At 42.9% G+C, this 25,663-nt stretch overlaps 1 protein-coding gene and 19 non-coding genes across 25 annotated transcripts in view; 3 read left to right on the top strand and 17 right to left on the bottom strand.

The window, feature by feature from the left end:
- LOC146966280 (partitioning defective 3 homolog) overlaps positions 1–25,663 on the top strand; it is a 372,282-nt gene that overhangs the window by 7,973 nt on the left and 338,646 nt on the right. The window lies entirely within an intron of this gene.
- Positions 112–183, bottom strand: trnaw-cca (transfer RNA tryptophan (anticodon CCA)). Its single transcript has one exon. It is a non-coding gene; the product is annotated as a tRNA-Trp (tRNA).
- Positions 406–477, bottom strand: trnaw-cca (transfer RNA tryptophan (anticodon CCA)). Its single transcript has one exon. It is a non-coding gene; the product is annotated as a tRNA-Trp (tRNA).
- On the bottom strand, positions 900–971 carry trnaw-cca (transfer RNA tryptophan (anticodon CCA)). Its single transcript has one exon. It is a non-coding gene; the product is annotated as a tRNA-Trp (tRNA).
- trnaw-cca (transfer RNA tryptophan (anticodon CCA)) lies at positions 1,439–1,510 on the bottom strand. The gene has a single exon. It is a non-coding gene; the product is annotated as a tRNA-Trp (tRNA).
- trnaw-cca (transfer RNA tryptophan (anticodon CCA)) lies at positions 1,762–1,833 on the bottom strand. Its single transcript has one exon. It is a non-coding gene; the product is annotated as a tRNA-Trp (tRNA).
- trnaw-cca (transfer RNA tryptophan (anticodon CCA)) lies at positions 2,218–2,289 on the bottom strand. Its single transcript has one exon. It is a non-coding gene; the product is annotated as a tRNA-Trp (tRNA).
- On the bottom strand, positions 2,564–2,635 carry trnaw-cca (transfer RNA tryptophan (anticodon CCA)). The gene has a single exon. It is a non-coding gene; the product is annotated as a tRNA-Trp (tRNA).
- trnaw-cca (transfer RNA tryptophan (anticodon CCA)) lies at positions 6,677–6,748 on the bottom strand. Its single transcript has one exon. It is a non-coding gene; the product is annotated as a tRNA-Trp (tRNA).
- trnaw-cca (transfer RNA tryptophan (anticodon CCA)) lies at positions 7,169–7,240 on the bottom strand. The gene has a single exon. It is a non-coding gene; the product is annotated as a tRNA-Trp (tRNA).
- trnaw-cca (transfer RNA tryptophan (anticodon CCA)) lies at positions 7,506–7,577 on the bottom strand. Its single transcript has one exon. It is a non-coding gene; the product is annotated as a tRNA-Trp (tRNA).
- trnaw-cca (transfer RNA tryptophan (anticodon CCA)) lies at positions 7,861–7,932 on the bottom strand. Its single transcript has one exon. It is a non-coding gene; the product is annotated as a tRNA-Trp (tRNA).
- Positions 8,981–9,052, bottom strand: trnaw-cca (transfer RNA tryptophan (anticodon CCA)). The gene has a single exon. It is a non-coding gene; the product is annotated as a tRNA-Trp (tRNA).
- Positions 9,738–9,809, bottom strand: trnaw-cca (transfer RNA tryptophan (anticodon CCA)). Its single transcript has one exon. It is a non-coding gene; the product is annotated as a tRNA-Trp (tRNA).
- trnaw-cca (transfer RNA tryptophan (anticodon CCA)) lies at positions 10,123–10,193 on the bottom strand. The gene has a single exon. It is a non-coding gene; the product is annotated as a tRNA-Trp (tRNA).
- Positions 10,436–10,507, bottom strand: trnaw-cca (transfer RNA tryptophan (anticodon CCA)). The gene has a single exon. It is a non-coding gene; the product is annotated as a tRNA-Trp (tRNA).
- trnaw-cca (transfer RNA tryptophan (anticodon CCA)) lies at positions 11,274–11,345 on the bottom strand. Its single transcript has one exon. It is a non-coding gene; the product is annotated as a tRNA-Trp (tRNA).
- On the bottom strand, positions 11,585–11,656 carry trnaw-cca (transfer RNA tryptophan (anticodon CCA)). Its single transcript has one exon. It is a non-coding gene; the product is annotated as a tRNA-Trp (tRNA).
- trnaw-cca (transfer RNA tryptophan (anticodon CCA)) lies at positions 23,295–23,366 on the top strand. The gene has a single exon. It is a non-coding gene; the product is annotated as a tRNA-Trp (tRNA).
- On the top strand, positions 23,850–23,921 carry trnaw-cca (transfer RNA tryptophan (anticodon CCA)). Its single transcript has one exon. It is a non-coding gene; the product is annotated as a tRNA-Trp (tRNA).

The raw sequence follows: 25,663 nt of genomic DNA, 5'->3' as shown, positions 1-25,663 counted from the left end.
TATGGCCCTGATGATGGTATGAATGTTACCTCAGGTCTTGAGCAGCTCTGTGACTTGACGAGAAGCTTTTGTGAAGATGTCATTGATGCTGGTGTAGGACTCTTAAATTAGTGACCCCGACGTGATTTGAACACGCAACCTTCTGATCTGGAGTCAGACGCGCTACCGTTGCGCCACGAGGTCCATAGAACTGTGTTAAGATATGACATCAAGAGATCACAAACACAACAACAAACTTAGCTGTGAGTGACTTCAGTCTCAATTAAAATGGAAAAGATGATGTCTTCATTGTTGTTATTTGAAGCTCAAAGAAGAGTAAGGAATTTGGGTGAATGAGAAGCTTGGTCATTGCAATTTTTGTCAGGCAAGAACCTCAGACCAGGCCAGAGATTAAAGTCAAAGCTTTGACCCCGACGTGATTTGAACACGCAACCTTCTGATCTGGAGTCAGACGCGCTACCGTTGCGCCACGAGGTCACACACATGGCTTACTTCACACATAGTTCAGCATAGTCATTTTTACATGTTAAACTTCATTGAGGTCACATGTTATTTCCTGCATGACATTCAGCATTTACAAGAACGATCAAGGGTTTGACCAAAGGGACATCTGTCTACAGAGTGTTTGATAAAATCAGTTGCAGGTTAATGAATCGTGGGTTTGCAACAATGGATGGTTTAACTGCAGTCATGAAAAAGGCGATGTCTATTATTGCATGTGGTTAAAGCTCAAGGGGGAAGGCATGAATATCATCTTGATTTGAGTTATTGGCATGAGTAAGGAATTTGGTGAAGGAACATCTTAGTCATTTTATCACAAGCCATTGTGATTTTCATCAGCCATGAACCTCCTTGATGGAGTTTTGCATGTCACAGGCCAGAGAACAAACTTAAAGTATTGACCCTGACGTGATTTGAACACGCAACCTTCTGATCTGGAGTCAGACGCGCTACCGTTGCGCCACAAGGTCACATGCCTGGCCTTCTTCCCACATGTTTCACTGGGGAATGTTTGCATGTTGGATTTCATCTGTTGTGTGACTTGACTAGAGCTTTGACTTTCATCACAGTCAAAATGGAAATGATGTCTGTTGATGCATGTGGTTGAAGATCAGGGACAATGGGCTGAATGTTATCTTCTAGGGTCTATCGAAGACTGTTGTGTGTGTTTTTTCTCTGATAAGTTCCTTACTGATATATTTACATCTCACAGCATCTTTGGTTTGAAATAATGAAACGTTTGCTGCAGTCACAATTCAAATGGAAAAGATGATGTCTGTTGTTGCACGTGGTCAAAGCTCAAGGATGATGGCATGAATATTATCGGTGAGTACGGTATTTGGTGCAGGAGGATCTTATTCATTCCTTCACAAGCCTTGAAGCCAAGAACCTCCTTGATGTAGTTGCATGTCACAGACTGGAGCTTAAACTGAATTATTGACCCTGACGTGATTTGAACACGCAACCTTCTGATCTGGAGTCAGACGCGCTACCGTTGCGCCACAAGGTCACACCTCTGGCTTTGTTCCCACATGTTTCATTGGGGAATATTTGCATGTTGGATTTCATCAGCTGTGACTTGACAGAGGTTTTGACTTTGATCACAGTCAAAAGAGAAAGGATATCTAATGATTCAGGTGTTTGGGGATCAAGGAGGAAGATGCCTTCCTTTGAGGGTCTATCAAAGAGTGGTGTGTTCTATTTGTATCTGATAAGTACCTTACTGATGTATTTGCAGGATAGGAGAGAAACTTAAATTTCTGACCCCGACGTGATTTGAACACGCAACCTTCTGATCTGGAGTCAGACGCGCTACCGTTGCGCCACGAGGTCACATATGGCAGGTTTCCTATATGACAATTTTCATATATGACATTCAGAATGAACTAAATCAATCAACAGTCTGACCAAAGGGACTTCTGTTCATAAAGTTTTTGACAAGGCAAAATCAGTTGTGGGTCAGTGAATCTCAGGCTTGCAACAATTGGATCTTTGACCTCAGTCTCAGTTCAAATGGAAAGGATGATGTCCATTGTTTTATGTAGTAGAAGTTCAAGGATGAGGGCATGAATATCATCTTGATTTGATGGTTTGGTTTTGGCATGAGTAAGGTATTTGATGCAGGAGGATCTTAAGTCATTGCTTTACAAGCCATTGTGATTTCTATTAGCCATGATGGAGTTGTATGTCACAGACCAGAGCTGAAACTTAAAGTTCTGACCCTGACGTGATTTGAACACGCAACCTTCTGATCTGGAGTCAGACGCGCTACCGTTGCGCCACAAGGTCACACATTGCACCCACCTGTTTCATTGAGGAATGTTTGCATGTTGGATATCATCAGTTGTGAGCTGACCGAGTCTTTGACTTTTTATTTGTCAAAGTTAAAATGGAAAGGAAATCTACAGGTTCATGTGTTTGAAAATAAGGGATGTTGGGCTGAATGTTATCTTGATACAGTATGAGGGTCTATCAAAGACTGTTTTTTTTTCATCTGACAAGTGCCTTATTGATGTAACTGATGTATTTGCATGTCACAGGATAGAAGAGAAGCTTAAATAACTGACCCCGACGTGATTTGAACACGCAACCTTCTGATCTGGAGTCAGACGCGCTACCGTTGCGCCACGAGGTCACACATCTGGCTTAGTTCCCACATGTTTCATTGGGGAATATTTGCATGATGGATGTGACACGACTGAGGTTTTGACTCCCATCACAGTAGGCCTGGGACGATAATAAATTTTGCTGGACGATATATTGTCCAACAAATTATTGACGATAAACGATATTATTGACACATTTTTTTGAGAACAAATTAACCACTAATATAATAATAATATTTCATAATAATGCAACTAGACCCTTTTAAATGCGATAAACTTTTATTTCTCATGAGTATTTTTTTTAACCATTGTAATTGGAATGACAAGAACTTATATAGCTACTATCCTAAATAAATAAAATAGGCTAAACAAAAAATAATCCACAGCTCTTCTGTCCAATAACGTTATACACCTGGAGCTCCACTTTTCACAAACTAATGTGACTTCCACAGATGTAAGATTTCATCAATGAGACTAGCATTTATCTCCTAAAAAGTATTAAACCAGCCGGCGGTAAACCTCTAAAAACCTGCTGATAAGTTTTCTTAGTCGTTTTCTCCCCCAATGACGGAGGTGACCGGCCGTGAGCTGCTGCAGACGGCTGCAGACTGTGGGAAGCCCCGCTCCTCCTGCTCGCTGCTACCACATTAGCTCCACAAACGTCGAGGAAATCTCCTTACAGGCGATATGTGGATAAACTGACCACAGACTGGAGATCTAAACTGGCTTTCTCGCATGAAAAAATATTAAAACTTTAAAAAGTGACGTGTTAACAGCGCCGCAGCAAGAATTACGTAAAATAGCTTTTAGCTGCTTAGCTTTACAGCTAGCGCTGCCGGTTGCTGAGAAATGCATTCTGGGAAACAAAGATCCTGGATGACTGAAAAGAGGGTTCACTCCTTTCATTCTGCAAAACAAACGGCCCAGGTGCTGAGACCGATGCAGAGTGAAGCCTCTTGTCATCCAGCCTGGTTGGAGGCCAGAGACCAGGAAAACAAATATGTGCGCATGCACATGGCGATTTATCGAGGCCGGAAAAACTATCGAGTTCATTTTCATTTATCGTGCGATTAATTGATTTATTGATTATCGTCCCAGGCCTACTGTCATGTTCGTGTTCCAAGGATGAGGCCGTGTTGATAGCAAGTAACTTAGTTTAATGTCTCACGTTTGCGATTGCGTCTGAGGATTTGTCCATCATCAGTTTTCACTGTGTACGATCGTGGAGCAACTTCTTGCAGGACAGTTGCTTTTGTACTCCATCCATCAGCATCCTCAATCCTGACTGTGTCATTGGTAGTCAGTGGAGGGAGATGCTTGGTTGTTCTGTCATAGAATGACTTTTGCATCATTTTCTGTTGTTGTAGCTTATGTTCAATCTTTGAGTGATTCTTTTGCTTTAATTTGTCGTTTTGATGACTCGGCAACGTTGTTCGTAGCTTCCTCTTCATCAGCAGTTCAGCTGGTGACAGGCCGCACTGAAGAGGTGATGCTCTGTAGCTCAATAAAGCCAGATACGGATCCGAGTCACTGTCAGCTGCTTTCTTTAGGAGTTGCTTGAGAATGTGAACTCCTTTTTCAGCTTGCCCGTTTGACTGTGCATAGTGTGGGCTTGACGTCACATGCTTGAAATCATATTGCACTGCAAACTTCTGCCATTCTTTGCTGCTGAAGCAGGGGCCATTGTCGCTCACCACGATGTGTGGGATGCCATGCCTGGCGAAGATAGATTTAGCATGTGTTATGACACAAGTTGATGTTGAGCTTGTTAGTAGCGCCATCTCAGGGAAGTTTGAGTAGTAATCCATTACCACTAAATAGTCTTTACCTCTGAGATGAAACAAGTCCATTCCTACTTTGTGCCATGGTGCTGTTGGCACCTCAGCTACCACCATAGGCTCTTTGCTCTGCTTGTTCCTGTGTTTCTGGCATGTTTCACATTTACTTATAAGTGTTTCAATGTCTTTGTTCAGTCCCGGCCAGAAAACCGTGTCTCTCGCCCTCCTTTTGCACTTTTCGATGCCGAGATGGCCTTCATGTATCCTGTGCAACATGTTCATTCTCAAAGCCTGTGGAATAACAATCCTGCCCTTTTTCAACAGCAGACCATCCACAGTACTAAGCTCACCTCTGATATGGTAAAATTGTGGACACGAACCAGCTGGCCATCCCTCATCCATGTTCTTCATGACATGCTGTAGCTCAGCATCCGTTGCTGTAGCCTCAGCTATTTGCCTTGACTTTGTGTCAGACACAGGCAGTGTAGCCGACACCATGTTCACGTGACACTGTATGTCGCCTGTAGTTGCTCTGGATAGGGCATCAGCAACGACTAGGTGTTTACCTGGAGTATATATCAGTTGATACACTCTTTCCACAAGCCCCAGTTCTTCACAGGCTCTGTCACCAAGAAGTGATTCACGTCCCTCATTCACAACAAAGAAGGATAGGTGGTGCACTTTTCCTTTAGCTGTGACATTCAACCTGCATGTGCCCAAACATTTGATTGGCCGCCCATTGTAGTCTTTCAGTCCAGATTCTTTTCTTCTTATTTGTGGCTTATTTTTCATTGCCTTCACATCACACATGCTTATGAGATTTGCTTTCGCACCAGTGTCCAATCTCATGGTGACTACAGTCCCATTTATCATTAGAGGAGCTATCCACTTATCTTCTGTAGTGACATCATTTACATTGTCTGGTTTATTTATTTGTTCACTTTCACAATTCACCATTCCAACAAAGAAAGTGTCACTTAGATCAGGCTCGTCTATTAAGTTTACAGTTTTTTCTTTTTTCCCCTCTTTCCATTTGGAGAAGCATTGTTTAGCAAAATGATTCTTGCCTTGGCAAGTGGAGCATTGCTTACCAAACGCTGGACACTGTCTAGGCTTGTGCTGTGAGCCGCAGCGCTTGCAGTTTATCATCACGTCCTCCTGCTGTGCAGGCCGGGTCTGTGTGCGCCGTCTCCGCTGATACGACACTGCTCCAACCGCTGCCGCGCTGTCGCTCTGCGCCGAGGCGACTGCAGACATCTCGCTGAACGTCCTCACGTGCCTTTGGGACAGCTCACTGGCCTGGCAGATCTTAATGGCTCCTGCCAGCGTCAGCTCCATCTCCCGTAGTAGCCTCTCTCTGACCTTTTTATCCTCCACGCCGTAGACAATCTGGTCCCGTATCATGGAGTCCTTTAGCATTGCGAAGTTGCAGGACTGCGCCTTTAGCCGCAAGTCCGTCAGGAAGCTATCAAAAGGCTCATGCTGCCGCTGTGTACGAGACCGAAACACGTACCTCTCGTACGTCTCGTTCTTCTTCGGAGAACAGTGAGCATCAAACTTGCTAAGCACTACATCCAACTTTTCATTATCTTCAGGACTGTCAAACACGAACGTGTTAAATACTTCTATGGCCTGTGGCCCTGCTATTGTTAGCAGCAGCGCTACCTTTCTTGTTTCCGGCTTTTCCTCGAGTCCTGTAGCAGCAACATAAAGGTGAAACCGCTGTTTGAAGGTGCGCCAGTTCTCGTCGACATTCCCCGTTAGTTTCAAACTTTCCGGTGGTTTTAAATCCATGTTGCCCATTCGAGTTTACTCCTGGTACCATGTCATGTTCGTGTTCCAAGGATGAGGCCGTGTTGATAGCAAGTAACTTAGTTTAATGTCTCACGTTCTCAACAACATACATGTGGCTCCATGCCGTCTTGCTCTACCCTGTTATATGGTACGGTAAGCTGACTACTAACCAGTACTGCCGCCTAGCGGTCAAACATGTAATAACATCTAATCATAACACCTACATCACAGTCAAAAGAGAAATTAATGATTCAGGTGTTTGGGGATCAGGGAGGAAGATGCCTTCATTTAGATGAAAGATGATGTCCATTGTTTTATGTAGTAGAAGTTTAAGGATGACGACATGTATATCATCTTGATTTGAGGTTTTGGCATGAGTAAGGTATTTGGTGCAGGAGGATCTTATGTTATTCCTTTACAAGCCATTGTGATTTTTATTAGCCACGAACCTCCTTGATGGAGTTGCATGTCACAGACCACAGCTGAAACTTAAAGTTTTGACCCTGACGTGATTTGAACACGCAACCTTCTGATCTGGAGTCAGACGCGCTACCGTTGCGCCACAAGGTCACCTGTCAGTTGTTGGTCATCTGTTGTGGGCTGACCCAGGCTTTGACTTTGGTCAAAGCTAAAATGGATCGGGGACGATGGGTTGAATGTTATGTTGAAGTGAGATTCTATCAAAGACTGTTCTGACAAGTGCAATCAACGGTTTGACTAAAGAGACAAATGTTCATTAAGTGTTTGACCAGACAAAATCATTTGTAGGTTAATGAATCTTGGGCTTGCAAAAACTGAAGCTTTGACTTAAAAGGTGATGTTTATTGTTACATGTGATTAAAGCTCAAGGATGATGGCATGATTTGAGATTTTGGCATGACTACAGTTTTTGGTGTAGGAGGACCTTAGTCAATCCATTGTGATTTTTATCAGCCAAGAACCTTTTTGATGGAGTTGTATATTACAGACCAGAGCTGAAACCTAAAGTTCTGACCCTGACGTGATTTGAACACGCAACCTTCTGATCTGGAGTCAGACGCGCTACCGTTGCGCCACAAGGTCACACATCTTTCCCGTATGTTTCATTGGGGAATGTTGGATATCATCAGTTGTGCGCTGACCGAGGCTTTGACTTTTGTCAAAGTTAAAATGGAAAGGAAATCTACAGGTTCATGTGTTTGAATATAAGGGATGTTGGGCTGAATGTTATCTTGATACAGTATGAGGGTCTATCAAAGACTGTTTTGTTTTTTTTCATCTGACAAGTGCCTTATTGATGTAACTGATGTATTTGCATGTCACAGGATAGAAGAGAAGCTTAAACAACTGACCCCGACGTGATTTGAACACGCAACCTTCTGATCTGGAGTCAGACGCGCTACCGTTGCGCCACGAGGTCATATGACAGCCCTCTCATTAGAACAACCAGAATTTACAAATACAATCAGACAACCAAAGGACCAGACAAAATCTTGGCCTTGCAACAATTGAAGCTTTAACTAGAGTCAAAGAAAGAGTTCTGTCTCTTGTTGGTTGTGGTTAAAGCTCAAGGATGACAACATGAATGTCATCTTGATTTGAGGCATGAGTAAGGTATTTGGTGCAGGAGGATCTTAGTCATTCTTTCACAGCCAAGATCATCCTTGATATATGTCACAGACCAGAGCTGAAACCTAAAGTATTGACCCCGACGTGATTTGAACACGCAACCTTCTGATCTGGAGTCAGACGCGCTACCGTTGCGCCACGAGGTCACACATACACTGAAGTTGTCCCACATGACATTCAGAACTCATTAAGACGATAAAGATTAGGATGGACTAGGAAACATTTATATACTTGAACTCATCATCTTTAGAAACTGTTTACCCATCTCTCTTCCTAATCCCTGCTCACTACATCCCTGGCACTCCCATTCTTTATCACAGCTCAGTCATCAGAAAATCATAGGTTTGCTTTGAGAAAGGTTATCATTAAGCTCCTTTCATATAACTCTTGACTGGTAACTGATGAGACATGTGTGGACCTTATGAAAGAGTTGAATGTTACTGTTTCTGCTGAATGTGTGTGATTACGATGAGATAAGCTACAATGGGATGAATGTTATCTTGCCGTAAGATGGTGGCATGAGTAAAACACACTGGGCCCAGGAGGATATTAGTCATCCTATCAGGAGCTTTTGTGTCTTTTATCTGTCAAGCACCATGTTGATGTAACTGCACTGTGGAGCATGGAAGTTGTTACTTAAAGCAGATATCAGTGGAATGTTTTTGTTAATATAAGTCCTAAATAGTCCTATTTTCCGTCAGCAATCACTTACATGAAGTATTTCAGCCTAAACACGAGTCTCTCCGTCACTCTGCTCTGCTGTAACCCGAGGAGAAAATTTTCCTTGTGGGATACAAGTGTTATCCAATGAGGGGAGAGAACGGCATGAAGGGCTGTGTGTGCAGCCAAGGGATGCGCGTGAATGTGGTGACGTAGCACGAGGACCAATTGATGCCTGACAAGGGCGGGGGCTGCTAACTCATGGTGCGTTCAAGGAAACTCGTACTTTGTGTTTTTCCTTCCTGTGAAGTCATACCAGTTCGATCTGGTACGAGTTCACGGGTCGGAAGTTACGAGTGGCCGTTATAGGGAACTTTCACAGACAACAGGACGGTAAAAACACGAGCTACGGGTTACCTGGAACGCTACCAAGTCGTAGTTGTGACTTGAAGCTGTAACTTACGGTTTCAAAAGCCTGCCTTGAACACAGCATTAGCCGAAACGGCCGTGCCGCTGTTATCTGCTTTAAAACACTGACCCCGACGTGATTTGAACACGCAACCTTCTGATCTGGAGTCAGACGCGCTACCGTTGCGCCACGAGGTCCTGTGTGACAAGAAATATTAATCAGAAATTGTCTAGAGTGTATAATCAATAGTCTCTTGACGAGTTTGGAGCACAGCAACGACTGACACCTTGAGTCAGTAAAAGGGAAGGATGATTTCCTATGTCCTTGATTGAGACATTGAATAACAATTGAGTTACAGATGTATTATTGTTTTTGAGTTACATAATGACTGGCTCAGTTTGTTGTTGAAGCTTTGACTTCAGTCTCAGTTAAAATGGAAAAGATGATGTCTTCATTGTTGTTATTTGAAGCTCAAAGATGATGGCATGAATATGATCTTGATTTGAGGCTCTGGCATGAGTAAGGACTTTGGGTGCATGAGAAGCTTTGAGAAGTAAATTGCGATTTTTATCAGAGAAGAACCTCAGACCAGACCAGAGATTAAAGTGGAAGGATGATTTCCTATGTCCTTGATTGAGACATTGAGTTTTGACCTTAAGAGATGTATTATTGTTTTAATTTATCCTTTGTAATATCCTGTGGTTGATTATAATGATGAGGAAAAGTACAACAGGATGATGTGAGCTGGTGCTGGAAGGTGTTAGTAATTACATGAGGAGTTCACAGAGTCAGACATGCACCACAAGGTCACACACATGGCTCACTTCCTACGTAGGAATTTTTGAATGTTGAACTTCATCAGTTGTGACTGAGTTAAAGCTTTGACCCCGACGTGATTTGAACACGCAACCTTCTGATCTGGAGTCAGACGCGCTACCGTTGCGCCACGAGGTCTATAGAGCCACGTTAGGATATAACATCAAGAGATCACAAACGCAACAACAAACTTAGCTGTGAGTTACGTAATGACTGGCTCAGTTTGTTGTTGAAGCTTTGACTTCAGTCTCAGTTGAAATTGAAAAGATGATGTGTTCACTGTTGTTATTTGAAGCTCAAAGATGATGGCATGAATATGATCTTGATTTGAGGCGCTGGCATGAGTAAGGACTTTGGGTCCTTGAGAAGCTTTGAGAAGTCATTGTCAAGTCAAGTCAGATTTTTATCAGAGAAGAACCTCAGACCAGACCAGAGATTAAAGTCAAAGTTTTGACCCCGACGTGATTTGAACACGCAACCTTCTGATCTGGAGTCAGACGCGCTCCGTTGCGCCACGAGGTCACGTATAGGAACATTTGCATGTTGAACTTCATCAGTTGTGACATGACACTGGTATTGACTTTGACTTTTGTCAAAGTTAAATAAAAGATGTCTGTTGTTGCATGTGGTGCAAGACCAAGGAAGAAGGGCCGACTGTTATCTTGATTTGAGGTTCTATCAAAGACTGTTGTGTTTTTTTTAATCCGATAAGTGCCTTTCTGATGTGTTTGCATGTCACAGGATAGAAGAGAAGCTTAAATTTTTGACCCCGACGTGATTTGAACACGCAACCTTCTGATCTGGAGTCAGACGCGCTACCGTTGCGCCACGAGGTCCTGTGAGACACAGAAAATTAATCAGAAATTGTCTAGAGTGTAAAATCAATAGTATCTTAATGAGTTTGGAGCACAGCAACAACTGACACCTTGAGTCGGTAAAAGGGAAGGATGATTTCCTATGTCCTTGATTGAGACATTGAATAACAGTTGTTGTAACAGATGTATTATTGTTTTAATTTATCCTTTGTAATATCCTGAGTTTGACCTGACTTGAGAAGTGTCCATGTGCAGTGCAGTACATGTGGTTAATGATAATGATGAGGAAAGGTACAACAGGATGATGTGAGCTGGTGCTGGAAGATGTACAGAGTCAGACATGCTACCGTTGCACCACAAGGTCACACACATAGGAATTTTTGCATGTTGAACTTCATCTATTGTGAGTAACTTAAAGCTTTGACCCCGACGTGATTTGAACACGCAACCTTCTGATCTGGAGTCAGACCGTTGCGCCACGAGGTCCATAGAACTGTTTTAGGATATGACATCAAGAGTTCACAAACTCAACAACAAACTTAGCTGTGAGTTACATAATGACTGGCTCAGTTTGTTGTTGAAGCTTTGACTTCAGTCTCAGTTAAAACGGAAAAGACGATGTCTTCATTGTTGTTATTTGAAGCTCAAAGATGATGGCATGAATATGATCTTGATTTGAGGCGCTGGCATGAGTAAGGACTTTGGGTGCATGAGAAGCTTTGAGAAGTCATTGCGATTTTTATCAGACAAGAACCTCAGACCAGACCAGAGATTAAAGTCAAAGCTTTGACCCCGACGTGATTTGAACACGCAACCTTCTGATCTGGAGTCAGACGCGCTACCGTTGCGCCACGAGGTCCCACACATGGTGTACTTCCCACATGGTTCAGCATAGGAATTTTTGCATGTTGAACTTCATCAGTTAAATCAATCAATGTTAAATTGAAAAGATGTCTGTTAATACATGTGGCTCAAGATCAAGGAAGAAGGGCCGACATCATGATTTGAGGTTCTATCAAAGACTGTTGTGGTTTTTTAATCTGACAAGTGTCTTTCTGATGTGTTTGCATGTCACAGGATAGAAGAAGCTTAAATTATTGACCCCGACGTGATTTGAACACGCAACCTTCTGATCTGGAGTCAGACGCGCTACCGTTGCGCCACGAGGTCACACATCAGCAGACCCAATTATAAGTTCATAGATCAAATCTGTATTGTTTTAATTGGCCCATGGTGACAAGCTGTTGAGTTGAGCACAGGGAGGAAGAACCAACATTATGTCTGCTAATACTGCTAAGATGGAAAAGCACTTTCAACCTTCCCAACACATTCTTAAAGGCTGTTTTGACAGCTTCCACTCTCTACGCTTAGCACGTCTTAACATGGAGGCCCCCTTTTCTGCTCTTAAAATACACACAGCCATTACTTTTCCATTCAGTAATGGTATAGGCTGCTGTAGCTCCACGTTTTAGTTACGGGAAGCTCCTAAATCTGGCTCTGTGAAGGGGAGAAGCTTTCCCCCAGCTTTTATAGATTCCAGTTATTTTTATACATCATTTCTTGGAGGCAGAGCTGCTCAGGAGGCAGAAATAGTCACAATAGTGAGTTAAACGTCAATGGATGCAGCCAAGGACGCATAGCTTTGTGGACAAGGAACAATGAAACCTGTGGAAAATATGAATACATAATGAGCTTGAAAAGTCGTATACAGTTATTGATAACTTATGTCAGGTTGCAAAAAGAATCAGGCTTTATGATATTAGCATCATGTCGTCTTAGTTTAGGGTTTTGAGGAAGTCAGAAATAGAAAAAAGACAAGATTGAATTCAGCCAATCCTTCAAGTTATTGTCAAATGTTGTTTTTCTCATCCCACGTCTCAGCGAAATGACAATTCCTGCTCCTGGAACCTGGATCCAAACTTTGAGCAAGTCATGGCAAAGGCCAACTATGTGGTTTACAGTGTTTCAACATGCAGACCATGCCAGGCCCTCTTGGGTGTGATCCTCTGTTTTGTCAACAGCTTAATTCTTTGGCCACGATTGCAGTTATAGATCACAGAGCTACTGGAGCACAAGCAGAGGTTAAGACCAGGACCTCGCAGGATTGTTTTTGGAAGGCACACTTCCTACATCCTTCATATAAAGTTACGATGCAATTAAGGGCATTTGGTTCATAGGACAGAGACACATTTATCACATTTTCTTCAACAGAAATTAGCATGCCAACAAGCTAGCCCTGATCCCTTTGCTATGTAGCAACAGCAAAACTTGCAAAAAGCTCCTTTTTATGTTTTAAGTTTGCATTAATCCGTAACAGATATACAGACATATATACATATCTATCCTAATTTTGGAAGGAAAGAACAGGTGGAATCAGTAACTTCCATTTAGTTGTGCCATGCAAACCAAGTCAGTGAGCTACCATTTACAACCAGGCCTACAAACAAGCACAGCTAAACAGTGGGCAACATAATTAAATGCAGCTGTGCTTTGTTGCTATGACATGTCATGTTTGTCATGGTATATATTTAACTCTTTCTTGTCTGACCACTCCAGTAGCACCAGTATCTACAAGCTGAGGCTATAGCCTTTTAACAAACAGTTTCTATTGACATAGCCTATCCAACAGAAACAGAAACTATTTGAAGTTGACTGGCCCTACTGAAGTCCAAAAATTCCCCTTTCTTATATGGAAAAGGGGCATAATATGTCTCCTTTAAATATGCTTTGAGTATTTTGACTCTACACTTAGATATAGTTGTTTGAATAATTCTCTCTGCCATATTTTTGTTGTCATTCAACATCTCATGCAGATTTAATTTGCTACTTGCACAAACAGTTATCAGCCCACTGTGTTGTGGCTTTTCTTTCACTGGTGTTATCTTGCCCTGAGTGACTCCTGTCTAATCCTCAGGAAAAAGGGGTCAAGAAGGGTCGGCTGTTCGTGTAATTTGCCTTCTTTCTGTTGCGGTTTTGGACACGGCATATCATGTTTCTGCACAAGTTCCCAATTAGCATTTAATTCTCTGGGGAGTACAAAGCAGAACAAGGAATACAGGCAGATTTATGAAGCCTCATGTTATTTGTCTGTGGGGCTTTCTATACAGCCGTACCCCAGTGTCTTGCTCTTGAGATGTTTGCAGTTTACTGGAGCAGTTTACCCTCTGGCAGAACAGTCTTTGTACACACTGGGTGGAAAGACGATTAAAGTGAAGAATTAAGTGCTGATTTATTGTATGAGGAGTTTGGGTATTTTATTTGGAAGAATGAAATGAACTGTGTACGATATTGGAGAAAGATTTATGTAAAACATCAAAGTGCTCTTGTGGCTTTGTCTGTCACTGGCTTTTGATCCCACAAATGCATTCTGGGTCTTTGGGCAATGTTATACACATGATCCTTTCTCTCAATAGATACAGTAAATAAACATGTTTTATTAGTAGCTTACACTAAGCTTCTATCAAACACAATTGAATCTACATTTTGATCTTGAATTAGTCAGTGATGTTTGTTATCAGTAGCCTATGACTACAATGTCCCTGACATAACCTGATGCATTTTTCATGAAGCCATCAAACTTTTAAATTAAAGGAAGCAAAATATCTAATCCCAAGATTTTTTTTCAAACCCCGGTCCTTAACTTAAAACTGGGTTTGGCTTCAGGACATTATCATCATTATTCATTCAGTGTTCATTATCAGCATGAGCTTAATTTTTCATGCTGTTGTGATACAGCAGCTCCCTGGATGCAGTTTAGCCAGATTAACTTCAGCCCTCTGCCAAGAGGAGGTGACAAGCGTCTTTCGAGTCGTGTATCTATTGATCAGCCATAATTGCTCTCATGAACCGTTCCCTGCTGGTCTGGAATCTATTATGTTGTCAAATTAAATGGCTGTTATTTAGTTTGAGTTCAGGGCACACTGGTTTGTGTGAATAAATAAGTGAATAATGTCTCCTCTCTGCGACATATGATCTTTACTCTCCGTTGTTGTGCATATACGCTGTAAACAGACCTGTTTTCTGTAAAACACCTGCCTATTGGTGTCTGAAATAGGACACCGTGCATCGACACAGAAATACAGCGTTTCAAAGAGCTGCTCACAGAAATGCTTTGAAAAATATCTTATGACACATAACATTGAGATGACTGACATTCATTTGAATCTGTTTGTCTGGATTTTTCAAAACATCTGCCCACCCCAGATATCCTCTTTGCCATCCAGACAGATCTGTGAAATGGAAATGGCATGCTCAGGCCGACAGGAGAAAAAAATAAATCCTTCATGTTAGAGGAGCTTAGACGTTGGCGGGACTGAGAAGTCATCGGGATTGATTTATTTTGAATCGACAGTGCTGCATGAACAGAGTGACAGGGGGAAAGTTAACTATGAGGCCAAAGTAGATTCCTGCCATTGGGGAAGTTAAGGAATACAAAAGAAAAAGTTTTTGACAGGTTTTGTGCTCCGGAGCTTAAATCCTTCAAAACCAAAGTCAGGATTTCCCACCCTGGGAAGTCACTCCTGTCTGCTCTCAGGGCACTGATTCAAGAGTCTCTGTTGTGGAAATACACTAAAGCAGTCAATGGGTTCAGTGTAGGCTTATGGGTAATGAATTGAGAGAAAGTATGAATGAGCCCCAGCAGAAAGTCCCTGATACAGAATTACGTTTAATGGCCATATATGTAGTACACATCCTTGAGCTTTAGTTTGCCGTGTTTCCTGTGTGCTACTGTTGGGACACAGAGCGCTGCTGTTTGACCTTGGCTATAGCTTCATTGTGCATGGGCTAAATGAACTAGTTCTTCATTGCTCTTCCACAAGGACAATCATGCAATTGCAGCCCAAGGCTACCAAGATCTACTACGAGAGAGAAAAATGATTCAGAGATGACTCAGTCTTTTTGTCGTGTTGACTGAGATGCCTTTTATATGAATTGACATGTGCCCAGAGGAGCTATAGCATGATGAATGGTTTGCCAGTCGTCCCCCCCTCTGTGAACACCTATGGAAAGTTCCACAAAGAATTGATATCCCAGCATGCTTTGCTGTGAGGCAGCACTGTCTTAGAGAGTTGGTTGATATATGACTGCACCCTTCTTTGATGCTTTAATAACAGATTAATAGTCATAGTAATTTCCTGTGGTTTGATTGATGATGATGTTGGGGCCCCGCCGACATTGTGATATTCGCTTTTATTAAATGCAGTGTAAACATCTCAAGGCATAATGTACATTTGGTTTTTATCCCTTTTAACAAATCATATTAGACAATGTAATTATCATGACTGTGTCTTAACCTATCATTTTGTTATTGCTGGTATTCCCCTGCCTTTGTGTGTTTGTGTACATGGGCATGTGCAGTCATAGTGTTGGATGTAGCAGGTTGTTTAAAGTATGGGATTTTTCCCTAAGCATTGGGGTAGACTGGGTTAGTTCACATTTTCAGCCTCTTGTGAAATTATGGTTCTGCAAATGACACGTAAATTCAGCTCATCTGGTTTCTTTGGCCAACTCTGAGAATTTCACTGATGAATATGTAAAGTTGTGGATTTATCTGTGCAGAGTAATTTCCTGCCCAGACATTTTTTCTGGTCACAGAACATGTTGCGGGATGATTAGTCTTTGCTTGGACCATGAAATGGGGTCATTCGGTGCAGACTAAGAGAGTACGGCTGAAGGACATGGGAACTATTTAGATGTGAAATTAGTTGGTCACAGTGCTTTCGTGTGTTTGTCCCGACTGTTCCAGTGTGGTCAGGTTTCATTAAAACATCATATATCATTCATATTTCCAATAATAACTTTAAGTTTTATATTTATACAACATTATATTCACAATCCTGCCTCTTAAACAGCATGACTCAGGAGGTTTCTGCAGGACACTGACTCATAGTGTTACTATACTATCTTTGTATCATTCCCTCTGCAAAGAAACAATTAAGAGACACTTCATGCCGACTTGAAGATGTCATGAAGAATCATGGTCGGGTTATCCTGTTGCTTACAGTACATTGATAACAGATGGGTTTGTGCTGGTTGCTTTCCCGAGGCTGTGAGGATGCTGAGTTGCCAGTGACAGACCAGCCATCTCACACCCTATGATTAGGGATCAGTAAAGCCTGAGGGAAGGAGACAGCCTGCAAATAGCATCTGCTTCCTGCAAACAGAGCCCCACATCTCCCAAAAAACCATTTGCCTAAAATATGGCGACCATGAAAATCCGAGCTGCTGATCGCGCATGCAGCCTTTGGGTGAAGAAATGGAAATGCATCTTCTGCATTAGATTAAAATTGTAAATCTCTGCACACTGGAGGGGAATATTTTTTTGTATTTGAAGCTTGTAAGAGAGTTGTTTCTGAATGCTAAAATGTTTAGTCTGTTTTTATGCATTTCCCTCTGTTTATCATAAGGAATGTGGTCCAGCTCTTCTGGGGTTTGTAGTGTCTCCTAGAAAAACAAATCAGAACTTAACAGCATTATCCAGTGTTGGTTGAATATGAAACCTTTTCTGGTTTCAGTGGATTTTGTCCGGGGTCACGACCACATTGAAGAAAGTGATGGGACCCAGTAGATCTTCTTGTGGCAGTGGGTGTTAGGTGTCTTGGATCACATTACACCACAGAGTTATGTACCACACTGACAGAACAAGACCTCTGAGGTGTTTGTGCGTGCATCTACTTGTGTGCTAATGAAGTTTGAAGTCTTCTAAAAAAGCGTGACTATGTAAACATCCTCTATCTGTAGCTACATCTGTCAAACGCTGCAACTTCCTTAGAGATTAACGTGTGTTGTTTTGTGTAAATGCCACCCTGGACAGAGAGAGTGTGAGTGAGTGTGTGTGTGTTTGTGTGAATGTGAATGTGCTTTCAGGTTTAGGTGAATGACCTGGTTGAGCCGGTTTCTTACTGTCAGCTTCAGCTCACACACTCACAGTCTGCCAGCCAAATAGATTTCCCAGTTACCCTCCCCTTTGCAAATGAGTGAGCGCTGCGAGGCTCTCAGACTCAGAGCTCATCACTCCTCTTCTCAGGCTGTTGCCCGCAGCTTTCCCACGACGATGCGGGCCAGAGGAGAAGACACTTTAACCACATATTGATCTTTATTACTGTCATATTGCTCAACAGACCTCCTGCGGGGGAGCTGTTTGTGATGCAACATCAGCCTGAATGCAGTCATTAGCTTCAGTTTCAGAGGCCTTCGCATTGAAAGTAATGAGCTAGTCTTGGTTGAAGTCCCTTGACCTTGGCGCGATTCATGGTTCCTGCTTTGTCCAAGCTGGAAAAAAGAAAAAAAAAACTGGATTAAAACAAGAAGTGCGTAGTTTTTTCCTCTGGAAACAAAACAGGTTTTCCAGCAGGGAGGTGTTTGGTTCGTCTGCAATCGATAGAAAGAAAAGCACACACACTCACACAGGTTTAGTCTGGGAACTGCAGTGCAATTCACCTCAGAGATAAACACACTCCTGTTTTAAATTGTTTATAGTGGGACCCGCATCTCTTCAATCTACACAAACAGACTGCGTAAGCTTCTCTTATTCACCCCCCGCCACCACCACAAAGAGATGCATGTGGCCCCCGATTCAGGGGCAGAAAAAAGGCCATTTACCCTCTCGGTTCACACAGCAAGCCTTCAACACTGGTGGTCTTAAAGAGAGATTGATGGGGCTCCGCTCCATCACTCACTGACTTTAATGAGAGCAGCCTCAGTGAAAGCGCCGGGCGGAGAGGGGGGGCTTGTAGGCAGTCGAACCGATACAATGCCTCTTGTATCACCTTGCATATCAGAGGAAACCACTGGCTGGCTGGCTCCTGCACCGACAAGCCCGTTACATTTTGATCATTACCGTTGCGATGTTGTGGGCTGGACTGCAGAGTCTTTACATCGTGTTGTGGCAGATCACAGGAAGAGGGAGATACGAGCAAAACAGAATATAGGAACATCTTCTACTGTGCTGTCACCGTGGAGAACAGAGCTGCAGAGGAACGACCGATCGTACCTGCAGCTGTGTCGACCTGTGTTTTCATGCACAAAAGAGAATTAGATGTATTGAGGTTGCTTTACAATGTAGTCTTGACTCAAGCAAGTGTGTGTGTGTGTGTGTGTCTCCCTGGCGTAACCGTGTCCCTAATTCACTTGTCGATAAATACTGAGCTCGTTAGCTTTCACCTTGCAGAGCAGCCTCTGGTGCTTTTCTCTCAACATCGTTTCTATTCTCTCTCAACCTCCTTCCCCTCATTGTACCTCCTGTTGTTGTCTTTACCACCCTTTTCTTTTCTTATCCTCCTCTCATATAGGCTACCTCCCGCATCTCCTATATTTTGTTCTCTCTTCTTGTTTCTTTTCATTCCTATAATCTCCAGCTGAGTATTTATTATCTTATAGCTCACAGTCCAACTATTGAAAGGTGATTGCTCGGACAAACTTGCAAAAATGGGCTACTTTTAGGGATATAGACCCTTATTTTTATTTTATTTTTTACATTGCAAACACGTCAGAAACGTTTTGTAAGTATCAGTGTGATACATTCCCAGGCTTTGAAGGTTTGCCGTCCATTAGCCGACAGGAGAAAATAGCAGAGTGGAACTTGTAGCCTGGAGAAATGGAGCCTGGAGACACGACACACTCAATACTGTCCACCGTTGTACTTCTACAACGTTATATTTTCCAGCTGCAGGCCCCTGTGGAGAAAAGATCAAATCCATGTGAACCTTCCACATGCAAACCCCCGACCATTTAGTGCACGCTTTGAATGGCACTGCCTCCCTCCTCACCGGCACTTCATTAGATGTGGGTGGGTATACTCTGGAAGTTAAATATAATACTGTTATGCTTGGAAGACTCGTTTGCCGTCAGAAGGGCCAACATGAGAAAATCTGAAGGTTTACAAAGTGGAGACATGAGGAGGATGCATTCTGTCTCTGAGGTTTGGGGATTTTTCTTCTTCCTCCTGACGCTGTAGTTTTGGAGCCAAGCGCTGTTTACCCGGCGGGACGGATGAGTGCGCAGAGTTATCGTAAAAAATCACCAGATCTGAGCGTTCAGCCGACTTGGAGACGGATTTATGGGTATGAATTAAGCAGGTCTAAGGAAATTCATGTCTTACCGTGGACTGCTTAGGTGTGTTTATGTTGAAAAACCATCCACAGAACTTTATGTTACGAGGCCTGTTCAGCCCGTATTGATGTACGCACCCAAAACATTGCTTCATGCACATAAGAGCAAACCCGCACATACAGTACGTCCTGCATGCAGGTACGGACATGCAGAATGAAGGATTTGCATCCTTGAGTCCGATTTAACGTCATAATCTCACCACTGTGTTGCAGCTTTTAGTTTCTATTGCAGAATAATGACATTAATGCTGGCAGTCTATTACTGTGACACTGTGCAAACAAACACATCTGCACACTTGCACTAACAGGCTGCCGACAGCGAGTGTGAGCCAGGTGTCTTCTTCGTCAACCACTTGGCTTTGTCTGCTGCCAAACCTGCAGACAGCGAGCAGAGCAGAGAGGCAGCCGAGTTCAAGTGGCCATGTGTGTTTCCTCCTAACGCAGCTCTCAGTGTTGACACCCGTGACACAGGAGGAGATTGTATTCATCTGGAAAAGCAAAATATGTCACAACTGAGATAATTGTCCCCATAACTCTAAATGATCCCCGTAAATCTGAGCAGACTTGATGATGCGTGTCTTGTCAAGCTGAATTTCCTAACGTCTCCAACCCAGAGTGGTAAATAGTGAGTGAAATGGGACTGAGTTCAGTAGCTGTGAGGGCCACCCATCCATCTGAGTCAAGCAAACATCATCTTCTCCACCCACAGATTTACTGAGATCTTTTTCCAGCCAGGGCTCTAACGCAATTATAAGATATTCGCTGGAATAGCACAAATGCAAACCACCTGCGAAGTGATTGCAGGATTTTAGATGTTTGCTTCATGGTGATGATCCACACTGAAGCAGATGAGTAAGCGGGAGGAGGAGGAGGAGGAGGAGGAGGAGGGAGGGAGGCTGAAGGAGCTGAAGAGGAGTGCATGTGCTCAGCAAACCATTATCTGGACTAATGAAAGATTAAAACGCGCTTCTTAATGTTCACAGAGTACATGGAGGCCTATTCATTATCTTTCTGTGTCTGATATAGTGGAACAGTTTCACCATGACTGTTTGATGCTCTTTACATAATCAATGTTCAAGTAAAAATAGACACAGACAGACGTGCACTTATAAAGATGGAGGACTGCCAAAACCCAACTCTGTGTAAAGAAGCTATATAACTTCCTGCTATTCCTACATAACCAACCATAACATTATAGCAGCAGTATAGATGAATTACATATGCACATCTACAAGAGAGAGGTGCCAAAAAAAATCAAATTACTTTCTGGTTGGATCAGATGCTTTTATTGCATCACAACATCTGGACACATCACAGCTCTGGTTTCCTGTGTTTGGATAATAATGTTCATCCCAAACAGATCTACAGCTTCCTAGATGTTTGTGTGCTGGACTTTTCCTTCTATTTTCACTTTGAATATTTGTTAAAAACAGTTAACAAGTGTTTACAGAAGGCAGCGCTGCACAGTCACATGTTTTTTTTTTTGTTTATTCGTGTGCATGTTTTGTCCTGGGGAGTTTGTTGATGTTCAGCTCATCACCCGTGTGTGTCTCTCCAGAGAGATTTGAATTTTCCCTTGTTGTTGTTTCAACATGTTGTAAAAATCAGACAAGATCCCGGTGTAATGTGCGGCCATTCGCTGCTCTGACTTTCTCTTTTCCTCTCTTTGTTTATTCTGTCCATCCAAACTGTTAAACACATCCTTTTGTCCTTGATCTTCTTCCTTTCTCTCCTGCTTTCACTCTCACTCTCACTCTCACTCTTCAGCCTCCCAGTCCTCCTTCTCCTTTTTCCTGTCTCTCTCACCTCACTTTTATTCCAAGTGCTTTTCCTATGTGTCGCCTGTTTCCTGTGCAGGGTCACGGAGCATTTCCACAACATGAAATAACTCCTCCATCACTCAGTGGGGAGGTGTGGTGCTCACTACTGTGCATGATGGTCTGATGCTATTAAACAATATGGGACAATATTTCAGGTTGGGATCATCAACATTTGTTTACATGACATCTTGAAGATTGTAAAAATATAAAAGTTAGAAAAAAAATGTCAATGGGGTGCATGGGGGAGGAGTTCCTGTGATAAAATTCCGCCATTGTTTTAACATTTTTTGGTGTTTTTTTTTTAGTTTTTATGTGCCATATATAATTTAAAGCAGAAGTAAGCGGACTGTTTGTGTTAATATAAGTCTTAAATAGTTATATCTTCCGACGGCAATCACTTATATAGAGTGTTTGGTCTGAAACACGGGTCTGTCAGTCACTCTGCTCTGCTGTAAGCCGAGGAGAAAACTTTCCTTGTATCCTACAACCTTTATCCAATGAGGAGAGAGAACGGCATAAAGGGGCGGTCCTCTCTGTGTGTGCAGCCAAGGGATGTGCGTAAATGTGGTGACTTAGGGAAGAGGGCGGGGACTGCTAACTCCATCTGCTGACAAGAAGTTAGCCAAAACGACCGGATCGCTTACTTCTGCTTTAATCATGGCGATCTTCATGACTACCAATTCCTCACACCAAGACAAAAAGAAAATGGGGTCAGTTGTCTCTGTAGGATGTATAGTTCAGGAGCTATATAGATTTACATTTTTCATTTTTCACAGTCGGAAATCCAGGATGGCCACAAAAGATGGTCAAAAAAAAAAATATGCATGGGACAATAATTGGCACGAGGATCATCAAAATGAATTTACTAGACACCTTAAGGATTGCAAAAAAGCTAAGTTAGAAAAATATATATCTTTTGACTGCATGGAAACCCCCCCTTTATGTTACGCTGGTTCCATTGTTCAGCCTTCCACTGATGTATGACCCTTTGCCAACCTTAAATCCTTTGTTCAGTGACCTGTGTGTATTTCTTCTTCATCATCACACACACAAACACATCCAGAGACGTATTATTGCAAATCAAACACTCACCTCCCGGCTGATATTGAAACTCGATCCTCATCCCCACTGTTCTGGTCCAAGCAGCTAATGGATGTTGTGAGAGCAGAGCTCGGCTTGAGCACTGGTGAAACATAAACACAGTGCACCAGTGTGCCATACACTGGGTCCGGCTCGCTCCTCCAAATGCAAACACACATCTGGACTTTCTTTTTTCTTTTCCTTTCCCCCACTCTCTCTTTCTCTAGACAGCTGTCTCTCCCTTTGTTTACATCTCATGTATTTTTTGAGTCCATCCTTTTGCTCTGCCTCTCCGCGGCTCCGGGTTTCAGACGTCACTGTTTGTGGATCTTGGATGTTTGCCCCGGTCGTCCTTCTGAAAAGTGGCTTTCATCATGTCTCCCTCTTCTCGCCCCTTTCCCCTTTCTCTCTGAGGTTTATGTTTCACTGAAGTTCTGTAAAAAAAAAAAATGCATCAACTCAGGTCTGGATTTCACTACATGAGACAAATCTGTACGTTGCCAAAAAGAACATTTACCATAATCTATTCAGAAATAGAAAACGCAGCATGGTGTCTGTTTGACAAATGCTACATGATCTCAGTTCAAACGCATTGACACTTTTAGATGTACAGTTTCCTGTTTACCATCCTGGCTTTTAACTTAAGATGAATTTATGACATATAGAGTGAGAAACTACTTCCACTTGTGCGCAACACATTTTCTCAGAGTTGCCTTTTTGTCAGCTCATCATTACTGTAAGATGAACTCCCTTCCTGTCCAGTCTGTTGTGATGGTGATGTTTATCATCACCTCTCAGGACCTCGTGGCGCAACGGTAGCGCGTCTGACTCCAGATCAGAAGGTTGCGTGTTCAAATCACGTCGGGGTCAGAACTTTAAGAATCCTACACCAACAGCAATGACATATTTGAAAGAATTACTGACCAAAGCTTGTCGTGTCGAGTCACAGATATGCTCAAGGACAGAGTCTGGATGCTGCACATGATGACTTGCAACACTAAAACATTTCATGTGGTTCACACGTCTCCATCAAGATGCCAACTGACAGTCTCAACCAAACTGCAAATGAAAGTAAAAGGGCCCTTGAAACAGACACTAAATATTTGTATTTACCACAATTAAACAAAGAGCTCTAAATGATGTTTGCAGTCAATTTTACATTGGTCCTGCAGGTTTTCATCATGAATAACCGGGCACCTCGGCCCAATATTGGAGGCTTTCGTAACTGTCTCTGAGGTGTGACGTTCCTGTAGCTCTGATACCTTTTCAAAACAAACACACATCATCATTAAGGCGAACTCGTTCCCTCATGTCCGGTCTGTTGTGATGGTAATGTTTATAAGTGCCTATCAGGACCTCGTGGCGCAACGGTAGCGCGTCTGACTCCAGATCAGAAGGTTGCGTGTTCAAATCACGTCGGGGTCAAACATTTTCAAGGCCTCTGTCCCGTCTGTATGCACAAGATTTGGAAACGACGGACAAGCAAATTTAAAGTATTAACCTGAACGCTGCACTCAGCTGTGAGGGCATTTACAGTACTTACAAACAATCATAATGACTAGATTTACAATTTGAGGAGCAAACTGACTTCAGTATGAAGTCAATTTTTATTCTAGACAGTCTGAAAATATCATTATTATTAATACATGACCTATGCATACTCTGGTTTGACTCTGTGGGTTGGTTGTGATGGATAAAACCTGGTCTACACCAGGTTCTGTTTGGGTTTGGTGGTGTATTTCTACTTCTGACTGTCTGTGAAAGTGGACACATGAGCTTTTGTTACTGTGAAGCAGCAGAAGCAGCAGCAGCAGCTGTGTGTGAAAGTTGGTACTGGAGAAACACTTTGATGGGCACATGAGCTGGTTGTGTGCCGTGCAGTTGCTTGCAGCACAGATGTGGTGAGCACGGTGCACTGTGTCAACAATCACACACACCAAAGAGCTGCCACTCCCTTCTGCCGGGCCCTGCCTGCCCTGCACTCCAGGGATATCCATGTCTGCTCTGCATATGTTGTTCTAAAATCTACAGGGATTTCCACACACACACACACACACACACACACACACACACACACACACACACTCAGAGCGGAGTTCCCTCTTGATGAAGCGATCCTCTTTTCTTGGGTGTGAGGCGTGAGGTGTGTGTGCTCTTGTGCAAAGTGTGTGAGAGGGTTTCACGGTCACGGTCTGTTGCTGCTTCACAAACCATGACCCAGCATGCTCCTCTTCGGTACGTCAGGATTTCTGTGAGGTCAAGTTACAGGGTCGCTGACCTGAATATCAATTGTCTCCACTCAGTAGGTGTTTTTGCAGTATTTAGAAACGGGTGATTGAAAACCTGAGCACACGTGGAATATGTGAGCCACAGGTCAGATATTAATCTCAAAATACAAGAAGAGCAGCTTCTCCTCTTGTACAACGTGACAGTGAACGCCACATCCCATGCATCCACAGGCACAATGACAGTTCAAGCTGCCTGTCATCTGTTTAACTTAAGCATTTCCTGACTGACCGCGGTCTATTCCTGTCGCTGTAGCGCGCTCAAAATAGCAGTTTTTTACGATTTGTCAACATAAACAATGACATAATGCTTCTCTTTAAACAATACGTAGCACATTTAGATCCCAGGAACCTCCTCCTTCCACACACAGAAACACAAATCCTAGAAAACACTGTGTAACTGCTCTGTGCTCCACATCTGCACTCTGTGAAAGAGTTGTGTGTCGTGACATCTCCACTGTGGGTTGTCTGTTCCTGGTGATTCACCCCACGCTTCTTGTTTCTCTTGGCTCATTTCGACGCCCCATCTGGCAAGCATAACCGCTGTGCTTATGAAATAATAAACAAAAGTGTGCCGAAAATTGTGCTGACTGCTGCCTCTATAAGTACACAAAGAGCCCGTGCGGCGCTCGGCCAGTCGGACTGAACCGGCAGGCCTTAACATGCAGCGGCTGCGCTGATGTTCACAGCCTTTTTACAGCGTTTTTCTAGCTAATGTTGGACATTGTTCCAGAGGGAACTGGCAAGCTAAGTAGCATTTTCTTAAAATTACAGGGATTTTATTCCATCGCTTGGTGGTTGTTGTGAATTTTCGTGTGGCTCTTTTTTGCATTTGGTATGTGCTCACTGACAATAACTTCAAAGTGGCGTGACTAAATGAGA

The sequence above is a fragment of the Trachurus japonicus genome, chromosome 20, assembly GCF_045865225.1.
Source record: "Trachurus japonicus isolate A0001 chromosome 20, Traja_1.0".
In the NCBI taxonomy this organism is placed as follows: Eukaryota; Metazoa; Chordata; class Actinopteri; order Carangiformes; family Carangidae; genus Trachurus; species Trachurus japonicus.
Note: the sequence above shows the minus strand (reverse complement) of the source record. Positions and strands in the feature narration are given on the sequence as shown.